This window comes from Danio rerio, chromosome 2, assembly GCF_049306965.1.
Source record: "Danio rerio strain Tuebingen ecotype United States chromosome 2, GRCz12tu, whole genome shotgun sequence".
Lineage (NCBI taxonomy): Eukaryota > Metazoa > Chordata > Actinopteri > Cypriniformes > Danionidae > Danio > Danio rerio.
The window spans coordinates 9,612,868-9,634,388 of NC_133177.1; the positions used below are offsets into that span (position 1 = coordinate 9,612,868).

General features: G+C 39.3%; 2 long non-coding RNA genes across 2 annotated transcripts in view; one reads left to right on the forward strand and one right to left on the reverse strand.

The window, feature by feature from the left end:
- The first annotated feature begins 644 nt into the window (after positions 1-644).
- On the forward strand, positions 645-21,339 carry LOC141377750 (uncharacterized). The gene is made up of 6 exons (XR_012390588.1): positions 645-806; positions 11,111-11,220; positions 11,605-11,667; positions 12,311-12,513; positions 16,575-16,683; positions 16,864-21,339. It is a non-coding gene; the product is annotated as an uncharacterized lncRNA (long non-coding RNA).
- LOC141377751 (uncharacterized) overlaps positions 10,742-21,521 on the reverse strand; it is a 35,931-nt gene continuing 25,151 nt past the window's right edge. The window contains exons 3-5 of the long non-coding RNA XR_012390592.1: positions 20,120-20,185; positions 12,224-12,363; positions 10,742-12,104 (exon numbers count right to left, since the gene is read on the reverse strand). This is a non-coding gene — a long non-coding RNA (uncharacterized lncRNA). The remainder of the gene's footprint in view (positions 12,105-12,223; positions 12,364-20,119; positions 20,186-21,521) is intronic.

The window sequence follows — 21,521 nt, forward strand, 5'->3', positions numbered from 1 at the left end:
TCAGGTAAGACAAAAACAGAATCCAAAAAATAAAGCGAACGAGTTCATAACAGGGTGAGAACGTGGTGAAATCCGAAAACGTGGTAAAAAAAACAGACGAGGGTCTAAATTGTTGCTTGGGTTTAGAAAAGTGAGCGGGCGGGCGGGTCAATCGGTAAAACTTTCTGGGTTCAGGGAAGGAGGAGGGTGGGTCAGCCGATTGGCCGGTCGCGCAGTCAATCATTCAGTCAGTCAGACAGCGGCCTTTGGTGGGTTGATGCGAGAACAGCGCGGGCGCGAATGGCACACGCGAGAGACGTTCGAGATACGAAAAAGCGCACACTACGTTTTCAGAATGAACCTGGGATGTTTTTGCCAGTCATTTGACCTTTTTTTTACGATTTTTATTTTTTTTACAGTGTAATGAAAACACTCTGTAAAGCATTTTTTAAAACCTTTTTTCCAACTCCAGAGGGGGGCAATATCTCAGTTGCTCAATATATATTATTTTTTCATCGTATATTGATACTAAAATAAAATAATTTTGCTAAATAAAAAAAAAACCTGCAGAGGACAGGCTTATGACAAGTACTAAAATGACAGGGAAACACCAAGTCAATTAATGAAAAATCCAAAAGCTTAGCTTTGTTTGTACCTTGTGTAGCACATTCAATGAATCTTGTGATAGCAGATGCAGCAAAGGTATCAAAGGATTCTGTTGGCGACTTTGATTATGTGCAGAAACTCTTCATTCTTTTTTAGGATCTACACAGCAATGGAGCATCTTAGTGAAGCATGTCCAATTCACATTGAAGTCCTGCAGCGAGGTAAGATGGGAAAGCAGGCTGCAAAGCATTACAGCTGTCAGATACCAAGTAAAGGAGATCAGAGATACTCTCGTTGAAGGAAGGCAAACTGTGAATTATTCCATTGCCAAGTAGGCCCTGTCAGAAGTGGCATTCAGGTTTTTGATATGATATAGATAACCATACTGTTGTATGGTTTGTCATCCTAACAAATTTTCAGTAGGTGAACAAGATGCTGCAGTCGAAATCAATGCAAATGGATGTTCTTCTTTGACTTATTGAAAGTGCAAACATTCTCTCTCAAAATACAGTCGGGATTTGCAGATGCTCAATCAATGGCAAAGGAACTCTTTGAGACCCTAAACACAGAGCCAACCTAGGCTAATTCTGAAAGCCCTATATACAATTCTGGAGATCACAAGTTATGAAGTTAGAAATGTCTCAATAAGACATTGGACAGATCCTCAACACACTGATTTCTTTTTACCAACGATTAGGGTCAGTAGTGGTAGCCTATTACAGGTTTCAAAGAAAATCTTAATATTAAAAAAGGAAACATAAGCTGGACCACAACAGATAATATCAATGTCATATTGAATGCTCAAATAATGTAGTTTCAAGACTTCCCACTTAGATATGCTTAGCATTTATAGCAGGTTTGGCATGCTGTCCCGGGAGAGAACCCTGAGCTCGGAGATATTTTAGCCCAGGGCTCCCGTCCAGTCAATAAGCAAATCAGGGCATCCGAGATCAGGTAGGTCTCGATAACTCCCCCTTTAGAAAAGGGAGGAAAAGGAGGAGATGGGGCGGAAGGGGGGAAGCTAGGATCACTCTGATTGGATTATTACTTATTACAAATGAGTGGCCAGCAGTGCTCAATCATATCACGTGCTCCTCTCGAAATCAGTTTATGAAACTTCACTTAGTTTACAGCAAGCATCATGTTTTTAGTTAGATTGTGCTGTAGATGTATAGGCCTACAGGATGGTTGTTTTTACTAAAGAAGATATATTATTTGAGTTTAGCACCAGAGCTATAGAAACTTTATTATGCTTAAAAAAAAAAAAAAAACACGCACAGTATCGGGATCGGTTCCAAAAAAAAATGGCATGGGTGCATCCCTAATAATAACACTTATACTGAAATGGTGAAGGCATTTTAGATTGACCAAAACAACATTTCAGATATTTTACAATATGCTCAGCCTGCTGGTTTAGTCATTCACGCACTTTTTTTTATTATCACATGATCTCTTATGACAAAATCACATGACTTTAATGCTCATACTGGAATTTGTTTGTCAAAAGTGTTTTTTGTTTATCATAGTTTATGGCCATCTTTTTTTATTGAATGAAAAGTTAATCCTGCTCAGTTATGTGCATGTGTTTTTTATGTGCATTTACAAAACTTATGCGCATCTTGGCGTTTCCATCAACTGATTTTTTATGCACATATCCAAAATGCGAATATAATTAGGTGGATGGAAATGTAGCTATTGTCTGATGTCAGTAAAGGTGTTTGCAGAACAGTTGTTTGCAGGACAACCGAAATGCAGAATGAGTAAGCCAATGCAGACACCATGTGTGGTCTCACCTCTTTGCATATTCTGCCACAAGGCACATGTGTAGTTGTTGCTATGACAGCCACATTAGGAGAGAGAGAGAGAGCGCACAAGGGTGAGGGACAGTCTTAGATCTGCTATATGTCGTCAGCAGCAGAAGATCATGCATATTTCATATTTCCTTCATACGTCCTTTTGAAAAGTAACAAAACAAAGCAATGCTATGTAATGTGTGTAATGTGGTGGTGTGCTTATCCCAAAGGGGTGTAAAGCACACAACAAAGATTATCGAGGGAGGTGAGTTTTATGCTAAACCTGTACTTATTTAATAGATACATTTTAAATTCATTCATTCATTTTCTTTTCTGCTTAGTCCCTTTATTAATCTGGGGTCGCCACAGTGGAATGAACCGCCAACTAATCCAGCATATGTTTTACCCAGCGGATGTCCTTCCAGCTGCAACCCATTACTGGGAAACACCCATAAACTCTCATTCACACACATACTGTACACTACGGACCATTTAGCTTACCCAATCCACCAATACCGCATGTCTTTGGACTGGGGGGAAAGTGGAGCACCTGGAGAAAACCCACATGAACTTGGGGTGAACTCCACACAGAAATGCCAACTGACCCAGCCGAGGTTCGAACCAGTGACCTTCTTGCTGCAACCCAAGCTCATTCTGGAAATGTAGCCCCGCAAACATTTCTGGAGGCCGCGATTTGCGTGGCCAGAGGTACGTATGGCCGCGTGTAGTTTTTTTCGAGTGAACGCTGCAGGGCGGTGTGACGCCGCTCCGCTCGTCCTCTTCGCGCTCGCCGGCTGACGACTCGCCTCCGTGTGGAGGGCTTTCCCGCTGCAACCAGTTTGTCCGCTTAGCTCGCATCGTTACGTCGGCGGAGCGGAGGCCCGGAGGAGGAGGAGCCGGCCACGGGGATGACCGGGATGGAGTCCGGGGAAGAGCGGTTCCAGAAATCAGGTAAGATGAAAAACAGAATCCCAAAAAAAAGGGCGAGAACGCGGCGAGATCCGAAAACGCAGTCAAAATCAAAGACAAGGGCTTTTGCTTTTTTTTTTTCTGGATGGCTTTTGCAAACCGTCGCTTGGGTTTAGGGAAGGAGGAGGAGGAAGAGGAGGGCGGCCGGGGCGGCCCATTGGCCGGCCGCCCGGTTGATCATTCAGTCATTCAGCCAGTCAGTCGGACGGACGGTCGCTCCACAGCGGCCTCCGGCGGCTTTTGACGCGAGAACAGCGCGGACATGAACGGCGCGCGCTCCAGAGAGGCGTTCGTGACGCAAAAGAGCATGCACAGCAGCCTCTCGCGGATTCGTGAAAACAAAAACTGCTCGAATACGTACCTCCTGGGACGTATTTCGCGGTCTGCAGAAACGTCCGCGGGGCTACGTTTCCACAATGAGCCCGGGTTGTCTTGCTGAGAGGCGACAGTCCCACCCACTGCGCCACTGCACCACCCTCTTCCTAAGCATATTAATAATAATAACAATAATAATAATAAATGTTTTATACAGGTTCAGTAAGAAAGAAGTTTCAAATCATTTTCAAATTATCACCTGGAAGCAACTGGAAGCTGAGAGCAGATCTCGATTATCAGTTCCCCAGCAAACTGCTGTACCCTCACTTCGGCCTGATATTTTGCTCTAGTCCACCATCGCAAAAACAGTCATCATGATCAAGCTAACAGTGCCATGGGAATACGGGCTGGAGACTGCGTTTGAGAGGAAGAAGGAGAGATATGCAGACCTTGCAGACTTCTGTAATGAAGCAGGGTGGCGCAAGTTCACTTATGCAGTGGAAATTGGCTGCCAAGGCTTCTCTGGAATCTCTACCCAACGGTTTCTGAAGTCTATTGGTGTCAGAGGCACCAATATACCTAGGGTGCTAAAAGAGCTTAGGAGGAAAGACAAGTCATGGGGGAGAGAAGGAACCTTGGGTTGGCTGCAGGGGGCGGTAGGGAGACTACCTTACCATTGCTCCACCACCCGGTGATGTTCCGGGAACATCAACAATGGGTGGCTCCCAGCTGATGACCCTGCAGCCAGTCTAAATGGCATTAGCGGAGGTGCATCAGGCAGAAATGCCTTGCAGGTAGTTATACCTGTGCTTACATCTTATTTATATACATAAAATTCTATTCAAAATCTTCAGCTTAGTGCCTTATTTATCAGGAGTCAGCATAGAGTAATGAACCACCAACTATTCCAGCCTATTTTGTACGCAGCGGATGCTCTTCCAGCCAATACCCAGTACAGGGAAACACCCAAACACTCTCGCGTTCATATATGCACTCATACAGTATGGACAATTTAGCTTACCCAATTCACCTGTTTTTAGACTGTGGAGGAAACTGGGGAACCCAGAAGAAAATCACACAAACACAAGAACATGCAAACTATACACAGAAATGCCAACTAGCCCAGCTGAGACTCAAACCAGCAACCTTCTTGCTGTGAGGCAACAGTGCTAACCACTGAGCCACCATGCCTCCCTATAAATAAAATTACAAGGACATTTTCAAATAAACAGTTGAGAAAGCTGTCAGTAAGGACATGTAAACCATGTGTGTATGAATCTTGTACTGTTGCTGAGTGTGTGGTAAAATGTGACTAGGCTTCCACAAAAAGTTGAGTAAACTATAAGGAATTATTAGGACTATTGGACTATTGTGGCTTATTCGGCCTGTGTTCCATCAAATTATAACAAAACCAATTGCAAAATGACTTATGTCAGATGTAGAGGATTTGATCTGAAAGTGAAAACAGACAACAGGAGCACACACTTGAACTCCCACCAACTATCTCATCCATAGAGACTGGGGTCACACTTTACAATAAGGTTTATTAGTTAATGTTAATAAATGCATTTACTAACATAAACAAACAATGAACAATACATTTAATACAGTATTTATTCATGTTAGTAAACGTTAGTTAATGAAAATACAGTTGTTCATTGTTAGTTTGTTAACTCACGGTGCATTAACTAATGTTAACAAGCATGGACTTGAATGTTAATAATGCATTAGTAAATGTTTAATTAAGATTAATAAATACTCTACAAGTGTTGTTCATGATTAGTTAATGTCAGTAAATGCATTAAAGAACCTTATTGTAAAGTGTTACAGAGACTGGTTGCCAGCAATGAAAAACAGATCTTGGCTCCCAGCTGCTGCCACCATTTTACATTGTTAAACAAAGACCTAGCATTTAACATCATCAAAGCCAACCCATTTCAATACAGGGTCCTAAAGCAAAGCTTGCTGTTTTAGATTTGGGTATCACTTGAGCAAATTGGCTTGAAAACCAATTCTGTATTTTATGGGAAGTGTTTGCTCTGTAGGACTTGCTCAAAGGCTCGTAAAGGCCCACAAGCACAATTATTGAGTCACCTTGGGGTATAATATTAATGCAAAGGGCCAGCTTATATCCTGACTAAAACTGTTCCTTAAATGTCCAACAATTTTACAGAGAAGTGCAAAGTTTACATTATGCTACTGCAGACCAATTAGTTGTTCTCTTATAAAAAGTCTGCATTTCTTGCAGAGCAAGTGGAACGAATTTTATGTGACCAGTTTTAAACCTAGGGACAGTATGGTGGCTTAGTGGGTAAAACTTACAGCAAGAAGGTCACTCACAGCGAGCACATAACATCATAAGACGTTAATATTAGATTTAAGTTGTGATGTAAGGTGGTCAAAATTCAATTTGTCTAAAGACAACATTGACATCCAATAATGACATCAAATGATTCTGATATTTGGTTGATTTTAGGTTGTGTTGGAAAGTGATCAAATTCCAACATCGAGTCAACGTCATATTGACATCAAAAACTATTTATTCATCAGGTGTGGCAACCAAAATTCAACATCTAATTGTAACGTCCACACAACGTCAAGCTTAACACCATTAGGCATTGATATCTGGTTGATTTTAGGTTAGCCGTTGGACATTGATGTCATCCTGATGTTGGGATCTGATGTCAACATGATTTTCATTTCCAAACAAATTGCAACATCCCCACAATGATGGGGTACAATGTCAATCTGACATCATGTTGACATCCTGTGCCTGCTGGTTCAAGTTTAAGAGGCCTTTCTGTGCAGAGTTTGGATGTTCTCTACATGTCCACATGAATTTCCCCCACAGCCCAAAGACATGAGGTGGATTGGATAAATAGAATATAGTTAAATAATTTTAACATATTGTTTGTTTTCTGGTGTTATATAATCATTGTATAATGTAATTGTGTCATAAGGTTATTGACTTGAATTAAATTGGCTATCAAATTAAAGTAAATAATTGAAGTTTATTTATAAACTAATTTCTAGAGGATCATGTGCTTATGATTGTCCACGGCTTGTCCCACCATAGTCTACAATTTATTCACCAATCAGATGATTCCTAACTCACCATAAATAAGCAGAGTTTCTTATCTCAGTATCTTAGTCTTCACAAATCACCCCCAACCCCCAACACCACCCAACCACCGCCTTTCTAGATGGGTTTCATGGTGGCCCAGTGATAAGCACTGATCCCTTACAGCAAGAATGTCTCTGGTTAAAGTCTCTAATAAACCAGTCTAAATTTCTGTGTGGAGTTTGCTCACTCTCCCTGTGCTTGCATGGGTTTTTTCCGGTTTCTTCCCACAGTCCAAAAAACACGCAGCCAAAGTAAGTTGAACATATCCTTTTTAACAACCAACAACAGTCCATTTCTCAATGTATGTGGTTTTAACATATTGTAATGTGGTATCGCTGATCAACTGAACTGCATTTTTGTATTATATTATTTTTTCTATTTTTTATTAATATTATTTATATATATTTTTATTTTTTCATAAGTTGTGCGTTGCGGGCCTCTTGGCCAGGTTACCCTTGCAAATGTGATCTTGATCTCAATGAGTTTTTATATGGTTAAATAAAGAAACATAATGCTTTCTCTTTATTTTGGCTTGAAAGCACACTAAAATGAATACAAAAATGTTTGCATTCACTTTCTTTCCAATAAAGCTGTGCGTCAATTGTCGCAACCTCTGAATTCAGTGTATGCATGCTGACTGACGGACACGCTCCGTATGATAAACTGTTCCCATTCAGATCAGCTTCTCTACACGCCATTTATAGAGGAGCGAAAGTTTGGGATACTTTGGTAATTCGGATGTATGTTTGAACACACAAATACACTTAATAAAATGCAAACATGTCCCTCCTGCATGTTTTATTTTCTCTTAAATGACCACAAACTGTTACTAAAGTTTAAGTTTCCAACTTACTGGATAAGTTGGAGATTCATTTTGCTGTAGGGACCTAAGATTAATAAAGGGACTCAGCAAAAAAAGAAAATTAATTAAGAAACAAAGCAGAAACATTTGCTTGATCAGCCACAGCAGCAGCACATTTTTCTCTGTTTGAAGACTGGACAATCATTAATTTCCTCAATCATTTTCTCCTCCATGTTATTTTTTCCCAATTTTGGGGTTTTTACTGCAAATCAGGTCACAAATCATTTGAATGGCAAATTCTAAACAATACTTATTGCAAAATCCCATTGCCAGTCTCGCATGTGGTCTTGAATTACTTCCATGTCACCTTTTTGTATGTGTTTGTGAGCCAGACAGAGTTGTCATGATCATTTCTAGTGTAGTCTTGCATCCTGTGTCTGTATCCTTCTGTCCCTGATCCGTTGTGCAGTGTGACCACAGCATCAACTGAATGCTACCCCAGATAGTCATGCAGTGTGAAAACAACAGCAACCCAACAATTTTGAAAATCATGTAGTGAACTCGGCATAAGCAGAGGTGATGCTTTTGAAGTACCCCATGGGTTTCCTTGCCTTGGCCCGAATTTTAGAAAGCACAGGAGGCTGGTCAAGAGCCCTTTTAACCATCAGATTAAGAATGTGTGCAATGCAGATTGTGTGGTGTAGCCTCAGTTTTTTGCCACAGGCTATCATATTAGCAGCGCCATCTGTGACAGGCATGTGCTATTGTTGGATACCCCCAGTCCTCCATGAGGGGAAGCTTTCACAAAATGTTCAGCAGTGTGACTTTTAGTATTCCCATCAAAACTGCATCGAGACAGGTGTTTATGTCTATAAAGTCACTGCTGGGTAGGCATCCATGTTGATGAACCTCCATGTGCTCACTGCAGTCACATTTTTGACTTAAGCTTTGGCCTTTTTTTTTGGACTCAGCATATTTTGCTTTCATCATGGCCCTTACAGCCTACAGGATAGAAAAAAAGCAATGCCAAATGTAGTATTGTGTAAGAATTGAAATATTACAAATATTCTGATATCTTTGACAATTCAAAACATGAGCTGAAAACAGAGACTGGTGACTTCACAACCCACCAGGGAGGAATGCGGGAAAAACCAGTTCCTGCTGCATTTGCATCTGACTATGCTGAGACTCAGCTTCATCCCCCCAAGTCACACATATGGTCATTTCAATGTTTCAATGTTTTAGACTAACCAAACTGACTTTAACTATCATGTTTGATATCATTTGAAATGTCTCAGTGCGATTGGTACAATGGTCTCATTCTCTCAGAAATAGACATAATCAGAACAATAAATATATAACTTCAGGCATCTTTTGAACCACTGAGAGGGGTGTGCCACTAAGTGTGAATGCCTTTTGTTCACACCCCCTTCCTTGAGGGAATTCTTGGATTATTTAAGGTAAGGTCTAAGAAAAACTCAGCGCGATTCTGCCTAACCAGATCAGCCCATAACATGGGGTCTGCCCCATGTTATGTATATTTCAAAGTCAGGAATGCATCTTTTTCATCTTGGATTTATCATTGATAATTTGATGTTTTGTATTGATCATTTATGAATTGACTGATTGAATTGGCATAATACATTTACCTGACTAATAAATTGTAATGTTTGACCATATTTTGCTCACTCTGTAATTATTAATTCAAGTAGATTACGCTGTATCCTTGTTTCCGCACGTCTTGCGTCAGGTCAGTAGACGGACTAAAATCCAGTTGAGATGGAGCATTGGGCACACTAATTGTGTTTTAGCGATCCGGCTGACTCTTGATATTGATTCATGTGTACTTAGGTGGAAAGGGCGATAACTTCCGTCTAGGTCAACAAGGTGTTGCACGACTAACCTAGATTGGGTACCCGACCTTTGTTTGAAGGTAATATTATTCTAAATTAAGTTCATATGGGAAACCATGGGCTTGGTGAAAACCAAAGTTACTATAGAGTCCAGTAGTCGGGTACATTTATATTAATGCCCTAACCTCTAATTAGAAATGATGATTGTCTTAACTCAAAGGTGTACATCTAAGCGGGACTAACTAAAGTATTTTAGAACGAGCGCGCTGGTAGCGGCCATCTAAAGTATTAGTCAATTTACCTCTGTTTAATATTCAAGACTGACCGGAGTGTGACCGTGAGGGACGCCTTCGGCCGAGGCGATTTCTCTGAGCGACATGAGCACCCGAATGAACGGATGTAATAGTTACTAGTGAAGACAAAGGGTTCAAACATTTATCTAAATTACATATTGATATAATCTTCTTAATGTTTTATAATTGGAGTCAGATAAAACGAGGATAAATATATTAATATTCTAAACCACCTCATACTAAAATTGGAGTCAGATATGAGTTAAGTTTAATATAAATCAACATTGTGCACTGGAAAGACCGAACATGCAGTGAACCTTCATCCACCATTGGACCAACTGGCTGGACCCTACAATTGCAATACCCTCTTGCTAAATGCATAGGTTTCAAACTCAACTCCTAGAGGGCCGCAGTTCTGCACAGTTTTGCTTCAACCCTATTCAAACACACCTGATCCAACTAATCAAGGTGTTTACGACTACTCTTGGACTGGAGCAAGACTTTTCTATCAGGATGTGTTCTTCAGTGTTTTCTGGGGTCTTGTCTTCAAATAGGTGGGACAGCGCATCAGTCTTAAATTTCTTAGAAACGAGAAGATAAGTGACAGTGAAATTAAACCATGTGGAAATATGTACCCATCTGGCCTGTCTGAGATTCAGGCCTTAGATATCTAGGATAGCTGTGTTACTTCTGTGATGTAGAGAAGTGATCCACAATTGCGGTTCATAATCGCATACTCGCGGGTCTCTTGACTAGCTGCTAATGCTGTATTGGGTAAATACAGTGCGATAAACTGTTCTTTGTTACTCAAGGAGGAAATTTCTATCCTCACACAATCATAGATGTCATAATCTCTTCTTAATTTTGTTCTCTAGTCTACAACTGGTAGGATTTTCGATGACGATGCTCTTCCACCCCTTTATCTATCTTCTGCGATATCCATTTCCGGTCACCTCCCAGTCATTTCATAGGTAAAAACTTTTTAAATAAATGTGAATACATGAATTCAGAAACAAAAATGTTCATCGATTAATGAACAAATAATGAAAGAAACGAAAATGTGATTATAATATTTACATAAATTAATTGACAGCTGGACTTTATATGTATTCAAGCTGTTTTGTGGTCAGTGATGTGGTAAGAGGCGAGGCCGAAAGCCGTGGGAACGGAATGAGGTTGGCGCATAAGTGAACACCTATGGCACACACCGGTCTCGAATCCCATTGAAGGAGCTCTGGAAGTTGAGAGAGGTCCAGGTCTGGACACAGTTATGTTGTGTTTGTTTTGGTTTAGACGGCAGTTTTCGTGAGGAGCTGCTGTTTAAAAGTTACATTAAAAGTTTGTTGTTTCTCCACCTTCTTCTTCTCGGCGGCCAGGTGAACTAGTGGTGCCGTGCTGAAAACCTGGGAGAAGGAGGGACACTGTAACAATGGTGACACTGACAACAGGTGTGCGGATCCAAATGCAGGATTATTAGAGAGGTCAGGTAAGCAAAGGTCAACAAAGGGGCACACAGATGTATGTAGGCAATTCAGAGTCGTAGTCAGATACACAGGCAGATGGTCACTGATGGTAGGCAGGCAGCAGACAGGTATAAACAGATAAACAATGTGAGGAACAAAACACAGCAAATTAAGACAACGGAAACATGTTGTAATGCCTCTAAACAGTAAACAAGACTCAGCAATGAGTGTCTCAAAGTAAGCCGAATATACGTGTGTGTAGTCAGTACTTGAGCAGCATCAGCTATGTGCTTGCAATCAGTCAGGATCAGAAACTGGTTGTGTGTGTGTCTGTGTGGTGCATGACTGGTTCTTTTAGTCCAATTACTAGCAGATTTGTAGTCCTATTTAATCTGTGTGTTTACCAGCGATCTGCACAGGTTGGATCGCGTTGTCCATATGTTGTCCAGACGCCCTCGCCGCTGAGAGGGGTAAGTGTTTATAATAATTAGGTTCACCATAACTGCTTATGTTAAAAAAAATGCCTTATGAATGTAGTTTCACAGGCAGACCCTGCAGTTTAGACAGTACCACTTTGTACCAGTACTACTTTCATGCCTTCCACTCAGAATAAGTATCCTAGGGAGAATATTGAGATCTGCTTAAATTAGCATTTTTTCAGACTTTGCATAGAATTTGTGATGGATCAAGCACTTCAGTACTGCCCTGACATGTGTTCAGCATGGGAATTGGAATATATCAAAATATCATTGATGTAGATGATCAACCGGCAGTTTAGCATGTCTCTGAACACATCTTTAATGAATGCTTGAAATACTAATGGAATATTTGGCACTCTGAAGGATATTTCAAGATATCCATAGTGCCAAGTATATGTGGAAAACTGTGTCTTCTATTCATCCCCCTGCTTGATAAATGACAATGAGTTAGAGGGACATTGTTCTCATCAACCAAACTTGTGACTGTAATCGTGACTGGAACTTGAACATAATAACTAATAAATGATTGTACTGCAGCAGAACTTACTAGCAAGAGTTGGTTTTGAGGCTTGACTGGACAGTAATCCTTGATATTCCACAGTAGAGTCAATAACATCTTTCTCTCTTTTTTCAGGAGATAGATGAGAATGGCCCTCCTGCATGGGTTCAGCTCCCGACTGAGGCAAACTGAGTGAGAAATAAATGAGAGTTTCTACTTAGGAGCCATGAATGCAGGAGGTTATCATTGTGAATAGATCATTCAATTAATTGGTCCAAAGATTTTCCCTCATCCCTGCAGGACAGCTCAGCTTGTAGTATGTCAACAACAGACAGAAGGTTTGTGCTAGCACATACTGCATGCGTGAAATATTAAAGTATATACAAATAAAAGATGAAGAAGAACATATAGTAGAAATGTATTAATTGACACCTACAGTATGTTGGAGCTAGTGGTGGTTAGGAAATCAACCGTGTAATCAAATTTTAAATAGGATACATGAGGCGGGGCCTTTATTTATGTTTCATACAACCTTTTCATTAAATTAAAGGCTATCGCTAAGGAGCCTTCCTGCTAAGGATAATCAACAAATGTGTTACCAAGAAACAGTTGGATGTACACCTTGTAAAGCTCAGCGTGTGCTCAGATTTCTATAAAGACTTCAAAGAAGGCGGAATAGAGATTCAAAAAGGCTTTTTGCAAGAAGCATTGACATCCATCTCTGAGAGACACATTAAAATCTTCAGCCTTTATGTGGCTTTATAGACTATTACAGATAATAAGGCTCAATTATGTCAAATAATACTCGATGGGCCATTTTATGTCCCATTTAAGGGGAAGAGTTCAAAATGCGAAGGAATAAAGCTACCCTGCAAAAATAATAGATATTACAAGGTATATGTTCTTGTAGGTACTAAAGAATTATACTAAGAGTCTGACTAATGATTCAAATTAACAACATGTAATTCCCAGTGATTTTCCTTTCCGTGTGACCTCACCTATATCTAAAAACTCTGCTGAACTCCAGCAAATTGAATAGAGTTAATTAGGATCCTTGTGAAATTGGAGGATTTTCATAGAATTGCCAATGATCCTGTAGGTCTTTATTTCAGAGTACTACTGCTGCTTTAACAGTCTTACATCAAAATTTGAAATAAATATATTGAGTATTTATAGATATTTTTAAACAACTATGGAGTCTGGTACAGAAAGCAGACAGAAAATCATTCTGATAAAGACTGAAACAGACAATTTAATCTTTAAAAATTAATTAGCACAATGTAAAGACATGTAGTTTTTATATGTAGATTTCAAGAGTATGCACTTAGACAATGCTTATTAGCAGGTTTGGCATGCTGTCCCAGGAGAGAACCTTGAACTCTGATATAATTGAGCCCAAGGCTTCCGCCTGTTCAATAAGCATATAATGGGGTCAGAGATTAGGTAGGTCTCAAGAGCTCACCCTGGTAAAAGGAGGTGATTGGGTGGAAGGGGGGATTCTTCCAAAACAAAGCTAAGTCAGCAGGGCGAAATCGCTCTATTTATTGTAGGCTTAGACTAATCTGATTGGATTATTGTTGATTACAGATGAGAGACCAGCTGTGATCAATTATATCACATGCTGCTCTTGAAATTAGTTTGTAAAACTTGGTCTTCATCAGTCTGATTAAGTGCTTACTTTTAGGTTGTTGCTAGGTGACTGCTAACATCTCGGGGTGTTTTTTCAAGGTGGTTCTGGTGGTTTTCTAAACAGTTGCTAAAAGGATATTAATGCTACTGTACATTTTTCAACGTGTCTTGGGTTGTTGTTAGGGTGCTCTGGAAATGTAATATACAGTTTTATAAATAATTAACAAACTGTAAATATATATGAAATAACCCTAATGCAAAGTCTAGTTTTGTCAGGGCTTAATTTGTGCCTCTGAAATATGATCCGGCACCTCATTTTATCCCCCCTCCTCCGCCGTCTGCTGTTCACTTTCTCTTTCTTCCACGACTCCCCAAAAGAAACCCTCTTCACTTTCATCCGTGACAACCCCCTGTTCTTCACTTTCATCCTTTGTCCACGACACCTCTCCCCCATCCAACGTTACACTGACAGTTATTCACAGCAGAGGCAAAGTGCATGCTAGTAAAGGAGAGGTGTGATGCTTCCTGGTTACGAGGAGCCGATCCGCGAATCACAGCACATTATGTTAGCTGACCAATCAGAGCCTCTAGAGGGCGGGCTTTCGGAAGAACTAGGAAATATGAGAGTCATTTTGATGTTAGCTGAGTAGCTGTATATAATTAATGTAAGATATATGAATAAATAACCTGATTATCTACAAATGAAACATGAGCACACATTGCATTGCATATTATAAACACAACCAAACCTTAAAAATACACTCTGGACAACCCCTTAAAAAGAATAGTTCATCAATTAATTTAAATATCTTTAAGGCCTCGGTATACGTCAAACAAATTCAGAAATACTGAAACAATTATATTATTATTATTATTATTAAACAAAATCAGGGCAAATCAAAGTGTGTTTTGAAATCGTTTTGGCAGTTTGCCTAACCTTGGTCAAAGACAATTACACAATTGTCCTGGAACTCTTGCCTTCTACCTGCACAAAAACACTTCAAAACATCTAGAGTTCAACAGAAGAAATAACTTTGTGAAGGTTTTAAACAAGTAAAGGGGAGAGTAAGTGATGACAGAATGTTCATCTTGGTTGAACTATTTCTGCAGGAACAGACAGTGAAAATAGGTCTCTCTTGCATTTGGGTAATGAGCTAAGTGAACTGGATTTACTTGATAATTATAAATAGGACAAAAAAGCTAGCTCAAACCGCTAGTCAAGGTCTCAGCACTGCTGTGTCAAGAGCTGTGAGTGATGAAGAAAAGCCACTGAAGTCTTAAATTGGTCATGGTGTCAAAAAGATATGCATGAAGATGCTCATTATCATCAAGGATGCAATCATCTAGTTAAAAGTCAAGCTGAAATGACATGTTTAAACATTGTAATGAGCTCGATTGACAAGTCATTTCTGCAGATTTCTCCGTGGCACAAAAATGCTGTCATTGATTGGGAACACTGATACTGTGATTAAAAGCATTTTTGTTTAGTTGGCTTTAATGAAAGTTCACTATAAATGACTGAGCAGAAATAATTTATGCTGAGATTAATTTTCAGTGAGGTGTGCAGGGCCCATTAGTCCACACTCTTAATGCATTATCAACTATCAATAAGGAATGCATTAATTAATCTTTTTTTAATGTTAGATAATAAGCATACATAGTGGCACAGTGGGAAGCATGATTGCTTCACAGCAAAAAGGTCAACCGTTTAAGCCCCGGCTGGGTAAATTGGCATTTCTGTGTGGAGTTTGCATGTTCTCCCGGTGTTTGAGTGGGTTTCTTCAGGTGCTTCTGTTTCCCCCACAGTCCAAAGACATGCGGTATAGGTAAATTGAATAAGCTAAATTGTCCGTAGTGTATGTATGTGAATGCAAGAATGTATGGGTGTTTCCCAGTGTTGGGTTGCGGCTGGAAGGGCATCCGCTGCATAAAAACATATGCTCGATAAATTGGCGGTTAATTCCACTGTGGTGACCCCTGATAAATAAGGAACTAAGCTGAAGCAAAAATGAATGAATGGATAAATAATAATTACTCATGCTCAAATTGTTCTAATCCCCTGAGACCTTCATTCATCTTAGAAACCACAGAAACTGTCAAACCATTCCATTTGACTTCAGTGGTTCAACTGTCATACAACATTCCAAAAATACTTCTGTGCACCAAAAACACTATAGAAACTACTCCATTCATCTGTGTAATATCAATCAGGGTGCATGTCTACTATGGGCAACACGATGCTTGCGTGATGCACTCTAAAAGCAATACATTGTATTGCCTCTTGAAACCTGAGGACATGACAAAAGAGAGAAGACATAGGTGAACAAAGTTCTATATATATATTTTTTTTATTTTTAGAACAACCCAGACTCATTCTAAAAAATGTACCACTATACACACTTCTGGAGAGTTCCAAATACGTCCCAGGAGCTACGTTTTTTTGCAGTTTTTGTTTTCACGAATCCACCAGGGGCCACTATTAACTGACTGAATGACTGACTGATCGACTGACCCGTCCTCCTCCTTCCCTAAACCCAACCAATAGTGTTTTTTTAAGTACCGATTGACCCGGCCACCCACTTCCCTAAACCCCACCGACAGTTTAAAAAGCAATCCAGAAAAAGAAAAGCCCACGTCTTTTACCACGTTTTCGGATTTTACCACATTCTCACGCTGTAATTTACTTGTTTATTATTATCTTTTGTTTATTATTAATATTGTCTTGTATATTATTTTGTCTTACACGCTTTCTGGAACCATTCTTCGCCAGACTCAAACCCCATGTAATGGTCAACTCCTCTCTGCCTCTCAAGTCCGCCAATGTACACGGCGAGCTAACTAGACAAGCTGGTAACAGCGGGAAAGCCGCCCATATGGAGGTAAGTAGTCTACTGGTAAGCTCTAAAAGGAACGGCATTATACTGCCTCTTAGTGTTTGTTTTAAAGATGTAATGCAGCCATACGTACTTCTGGCAAGACTATGTTGTTTAAGAGAGGTATAAGATTTAATTTAAACTATTGTGTCTTAATTCTTTATTCATTTATTTATTTCCCATCAGCTTTGATCCTTATTTATCAGGGCTCCCCACAGTGGAATGAACCACCAACTTTTCCAGCATATGTTTTACACAGAGGCTGCCCTTCTAGCCACAATCCAGTGCTGGGGTATCACCCATACACACTCATTCATATACACTCATACACTACAGCCTCTTTATGGCCACTTATATCCCAGGTCTTTGGACTGTTGTGGAAACTGGAGCACCCTGAAGAAACCCACACGAACACAGGGACAACAGGCAAACTCAGCACACTAAAACGCCAACTGGCCCAGCTGGGACTTGAACCAGCGACCTCCTTGCTGTGAGGCAACAGTGCCTACCATTGAGCTACCGTTTCACATTTGTCTAAATTATTAAGATTATAAATAATTTGTGTTCCATCCAAAGATGAACAAAGTGCTCAGGAGATTAGAATGACATGAGGGTGAATAATTAAAAATAGGATTTTCATTTTTGGGTGGACTAATCCTTTAATGGGATGTATTTAATGAGATGTACAACACAGTTTAACCAATGAGCCGAACATTACAGTAATCCAGTCTCAAGAAAATTAATGCACAAACTAGATGTAGTCCATCTGACAGAGACATTGTGTTTTTTAGCTTAGCAATATCTATGAGAAAAAAACAATGCTGTTTTTGTGACATTGGAGATATGCAGTGGTTAAACAATCATACTTAAGTAAAAATAGCATTACTTGCCGAAAAAAAGCATTTTGACTGCTCAGACATTTCTCAAATGAATGTGTGCACCACTGATAGAATACATGCATGTATTTGAAAACATAACACTCTGTAGTTCGCCAGGATCACCAGATGGGGAACTTACTAGCAGAGTAAGGGCACATATCTCCGGGTTAGGGAGAATGGCACAGCAAGCGTTTTTCAACACTGAGTTTAGTTTCCTCCTTACTGGCCACTGTTAGCAGTCGGAAGGAAACCGGCTCCACTTAAAGAAGTAAAATCTCATGAATGTGTTGGGTATTGCCCAGTTTACAGCTCTGCAGATGGTAGTAACCTTATGCACATAGCATAACTTGCATAACATGCCAAAGGGTGCCAAGTCCTGAAAAACAAGGTCCTCCTTTATGTCATTTTATACCATATGTTTTATATCATCAACACACTAATATCATCAGGTTTAGTTGAAATATAAAATATTTGTGTATTATTACCTGAAAACTGATCCCCTGTTTTCAAAAAACTAGTCTAATACTTAGACTAATCCTTGAGGCACTATAGACTTCAGTTGCTTTACATTTGACCATTTACATCTTCAAAATGCCAATGGTCATATAGACACAACTAAATCTACCTTAAAACCTGTCTTTGGACCCCTGTGTAGATTAAACAGTCTAGTGCAGGGGTGTCTAAACTCGGTCCTGTAGGGCCGGTCTCCTGCAGATTTTAGCTCCAACTTGCTTCAACACACCTGCAAGGATGTTTCTAGAATGGCTAGTTAGAGCTTGATTAGCTAGTCCAGGCGTGTCTGATTGGGGTTGTTACTAAACTTTGCAAGACACTGGCCCTCCAGGAACCGATTACACTATCCTGCAATCCTACACCTGTCCTGCAATGTAAAGCACTGTATATGTTTTTTAGAACATTAACTATCACCCGAACTACAATTCTGCCATTGAACTGCACTACATTTCCCATCAAGCACCACACACACAAACACCAGTTCCGGATCACCTGCAAACAGCTGTAGCTTATGCAGACTGATTATTTGGCCTAAATGTACACACCTCACATTCTCACAAACATTGCTTGAGTCTTGTCTATCTGTAAGAGAGTGTTTCAAAGCATTTCCTTGTCCCGCCTACCATGTTTTTTTACCTTTGTTTTGCTTTTTGTTTTATGTTGTTTTGCCACCGATATTTCGCCTGCTTTTCTAACTACGCTTCTGGATTAGCATTATGATACTGTTTGTATCTGTTTCACCGTTGCCTGCCTGCCTAAGTTGTAAATAAACTGCAAATGGGACCCTTACCTCTGTTGTACCCTGACTCCCTATTTTGATGTCTGAAGTACTCAGAAGTAAGAAGTTTTATCCATAAAAAAAGTGTAAAGCCATCAGTGATGGGATATTGTATTTGGATGTCAACTGATTATGTGTTAATCTAGCCATTGTTTCGAATACAAAACTTGGATTGTTGTGGTTATTTGCTTTGAATTTGTGAAGTTGCTAGGCTACTTTTAGAGCGTGTCGATAGATTGACTTATAAAAACGGTATTCTAAAGTAATTGTAAACTATAAATTCTTAATTGTAATTCTAAACTGTAATTTAATATTATTCCACATGCTCAAATTTACAATTTACTGCTTTGAGATCATGAGTATAATATTTATACTATTGTGCAGAGTTAACAATACAAAAGAAGTAAGCATAAGACCATTTCTTTGAGTAACTTTAAGAATATTACTATAAATTGTTGCAACTCACCAACACATTCACTTTGACTCAAGTTTAGGGAGCTTTAACAAGGAGGATTAGGGTGATACTAAAGGCAGTAGAAAAGTAGCTTTTAGCGCTAGTTATGCAAGGAACACCTAATATCACGTCACTCATAACAATCATTTCCAACCAATAGCCACTAGACACAAGGAATACCTAATGTCCCGTCGCTCATATCAGTTACAAACCAATAGCCAGGAGACTTAAGGAATATATAAGCTGTCCATTCATTTCATTCATTTGGTTTCAGATACTGACGCAAACGTTCACCTACTATCCTCCCCGCCACCACCAGGTTGGCCCTGTCCAGGCCTGGAGTCTCAACTGCATGCTCAGGCCTGCACGCTCAGATGGCTCAGACCTGCACTTTCAGACCTATCGTTTTCTCAGACAGTGCCACTTGTTGCTTGAAAGATCGCCTAACCTGAGTTCAACTGCTTATAAATTGTAACTAACACTATTTTCCTACTATAAAGTATTATGTTATAATTGAATACATTATTATATAAAAGTTAAACATACTAGATTATGATTTAATGCATTAATTCTGTTGTATTTTTATCAATTGTATTTGTAAATGGAAATTATTTAGCTCAATATTTTTAGTCATTTATTGTTTTGTTTTTTTTAATCATTAAGGATTTTTCACACTGTTAAGTATTGAGTTGAAGAAATGAATAGTATCTATTTATTTACATACAATAAATTATAGTACTCTTGAGTTATTTTCTCACAACAATTTTTTTGTATTTGTTTTTATTAATTTTTTGTATACTTTTATTTATTTTTGTATACTTTTTCATGAGGTCCTACAAGTTGTTGATAGACCCACACAGGAATCTGCGTGCTGTAGTCATCGACCTGTAAACAAATGCAGAGAAAAAATTGTAAAAAATAATCATAATTCATTGCATAGAAAATAACATCAAATAAAATAATTGCTTTACATTTGTTACCACGACTGGGGTGGAGTGACAGGAGACAACAGGAGGTAAGATCCAATATGCAGTTTATTCAATGTCAGGCAAGCAATGGTCAAATCGGGTGCAAACGGGTATGTTAAGGCAGTCCAGAATCGTTGTCAATATAACAGGCAAAAGGTCTAAAGGCAGGCGGCCAAACAGGATAACAAGGGTACTAGGCTAGGATCAATACACGGAGAAACAAGACAGGGAAAACCGCTTCGTAATGTCACACTGGGAAAACAAGACTCGGCAAACTGGAAGCGTGAATGAGTGGCTTATGAATGGAATGAAATCAGTCTGTAAACAAGGCTCAGCTGGTGATGCAATCAGGATAGATGAATGAACAGACGTGCGTGTTTGGGAGCAGTGCATGTATGAATGTGTAGTCCTGGGAAAAGCGGAAATGTAGTTTAGAGTTCGTGTGAGAACCAGCGATCCTCTGGGAAGCGATCGCTGGTTGTGACAACATTCTTGTTGGGGAGATTTTTATTTCTCGAGCAAAAAATTATGGAAATATCTCCAGCATTTGGTGCACTGTATTAGTGTTAGCAGAAACCCTTTCTTTTCAATTGTAATATCTATCTGGGAAAAAAAAAATCAAGTCACAAGCAAATTATTTTTGCTTTAACCTAAGAGAGCTCATATCTCAGTTCTATATAGAATAACTGATATTTTCATTTCCAAAGAACTTATTTGTGATTCATACAGAACTTATTAACAATTGTTAAACAGTTATCGTGTTACTGTTGTAGACTGTGGCAGCACTTTCAGATACAGTAGACCTACAAAGCACTAAAATATGTAACAAATAGTAATTACGTTATATATTATACATTTTATTTATCTATTTATTATTGTTTAAAGATTTACTTTTGGCTTTTATTAGATAGGACAGTGAGACAGCAAGCGAAGTTAAAGAGAGAAAGGGGCTAGGGTTGGGAAATGTCCTCGAGCTGGGATTTGAACTCGGGACACCCTGACATGCTACTCCACCATACGTCAACACGCTTACCACTAGGCTAATGCACCTACCATACATTATATTTTAACATTTTTACTTTAAAGTTTTTTTTTTTTTTTTTGCCAGAAAACATTACTAAAATTTTCCCAGAGTACAATAACACAGAAAATAAGAGCAAGCTGTAAATATCATAAAATAATGCTATCTTGTGACACTACTGTTTGTTGGTGTAATAAGATACCACATTCATTTATGCCATAAAACCTATTAG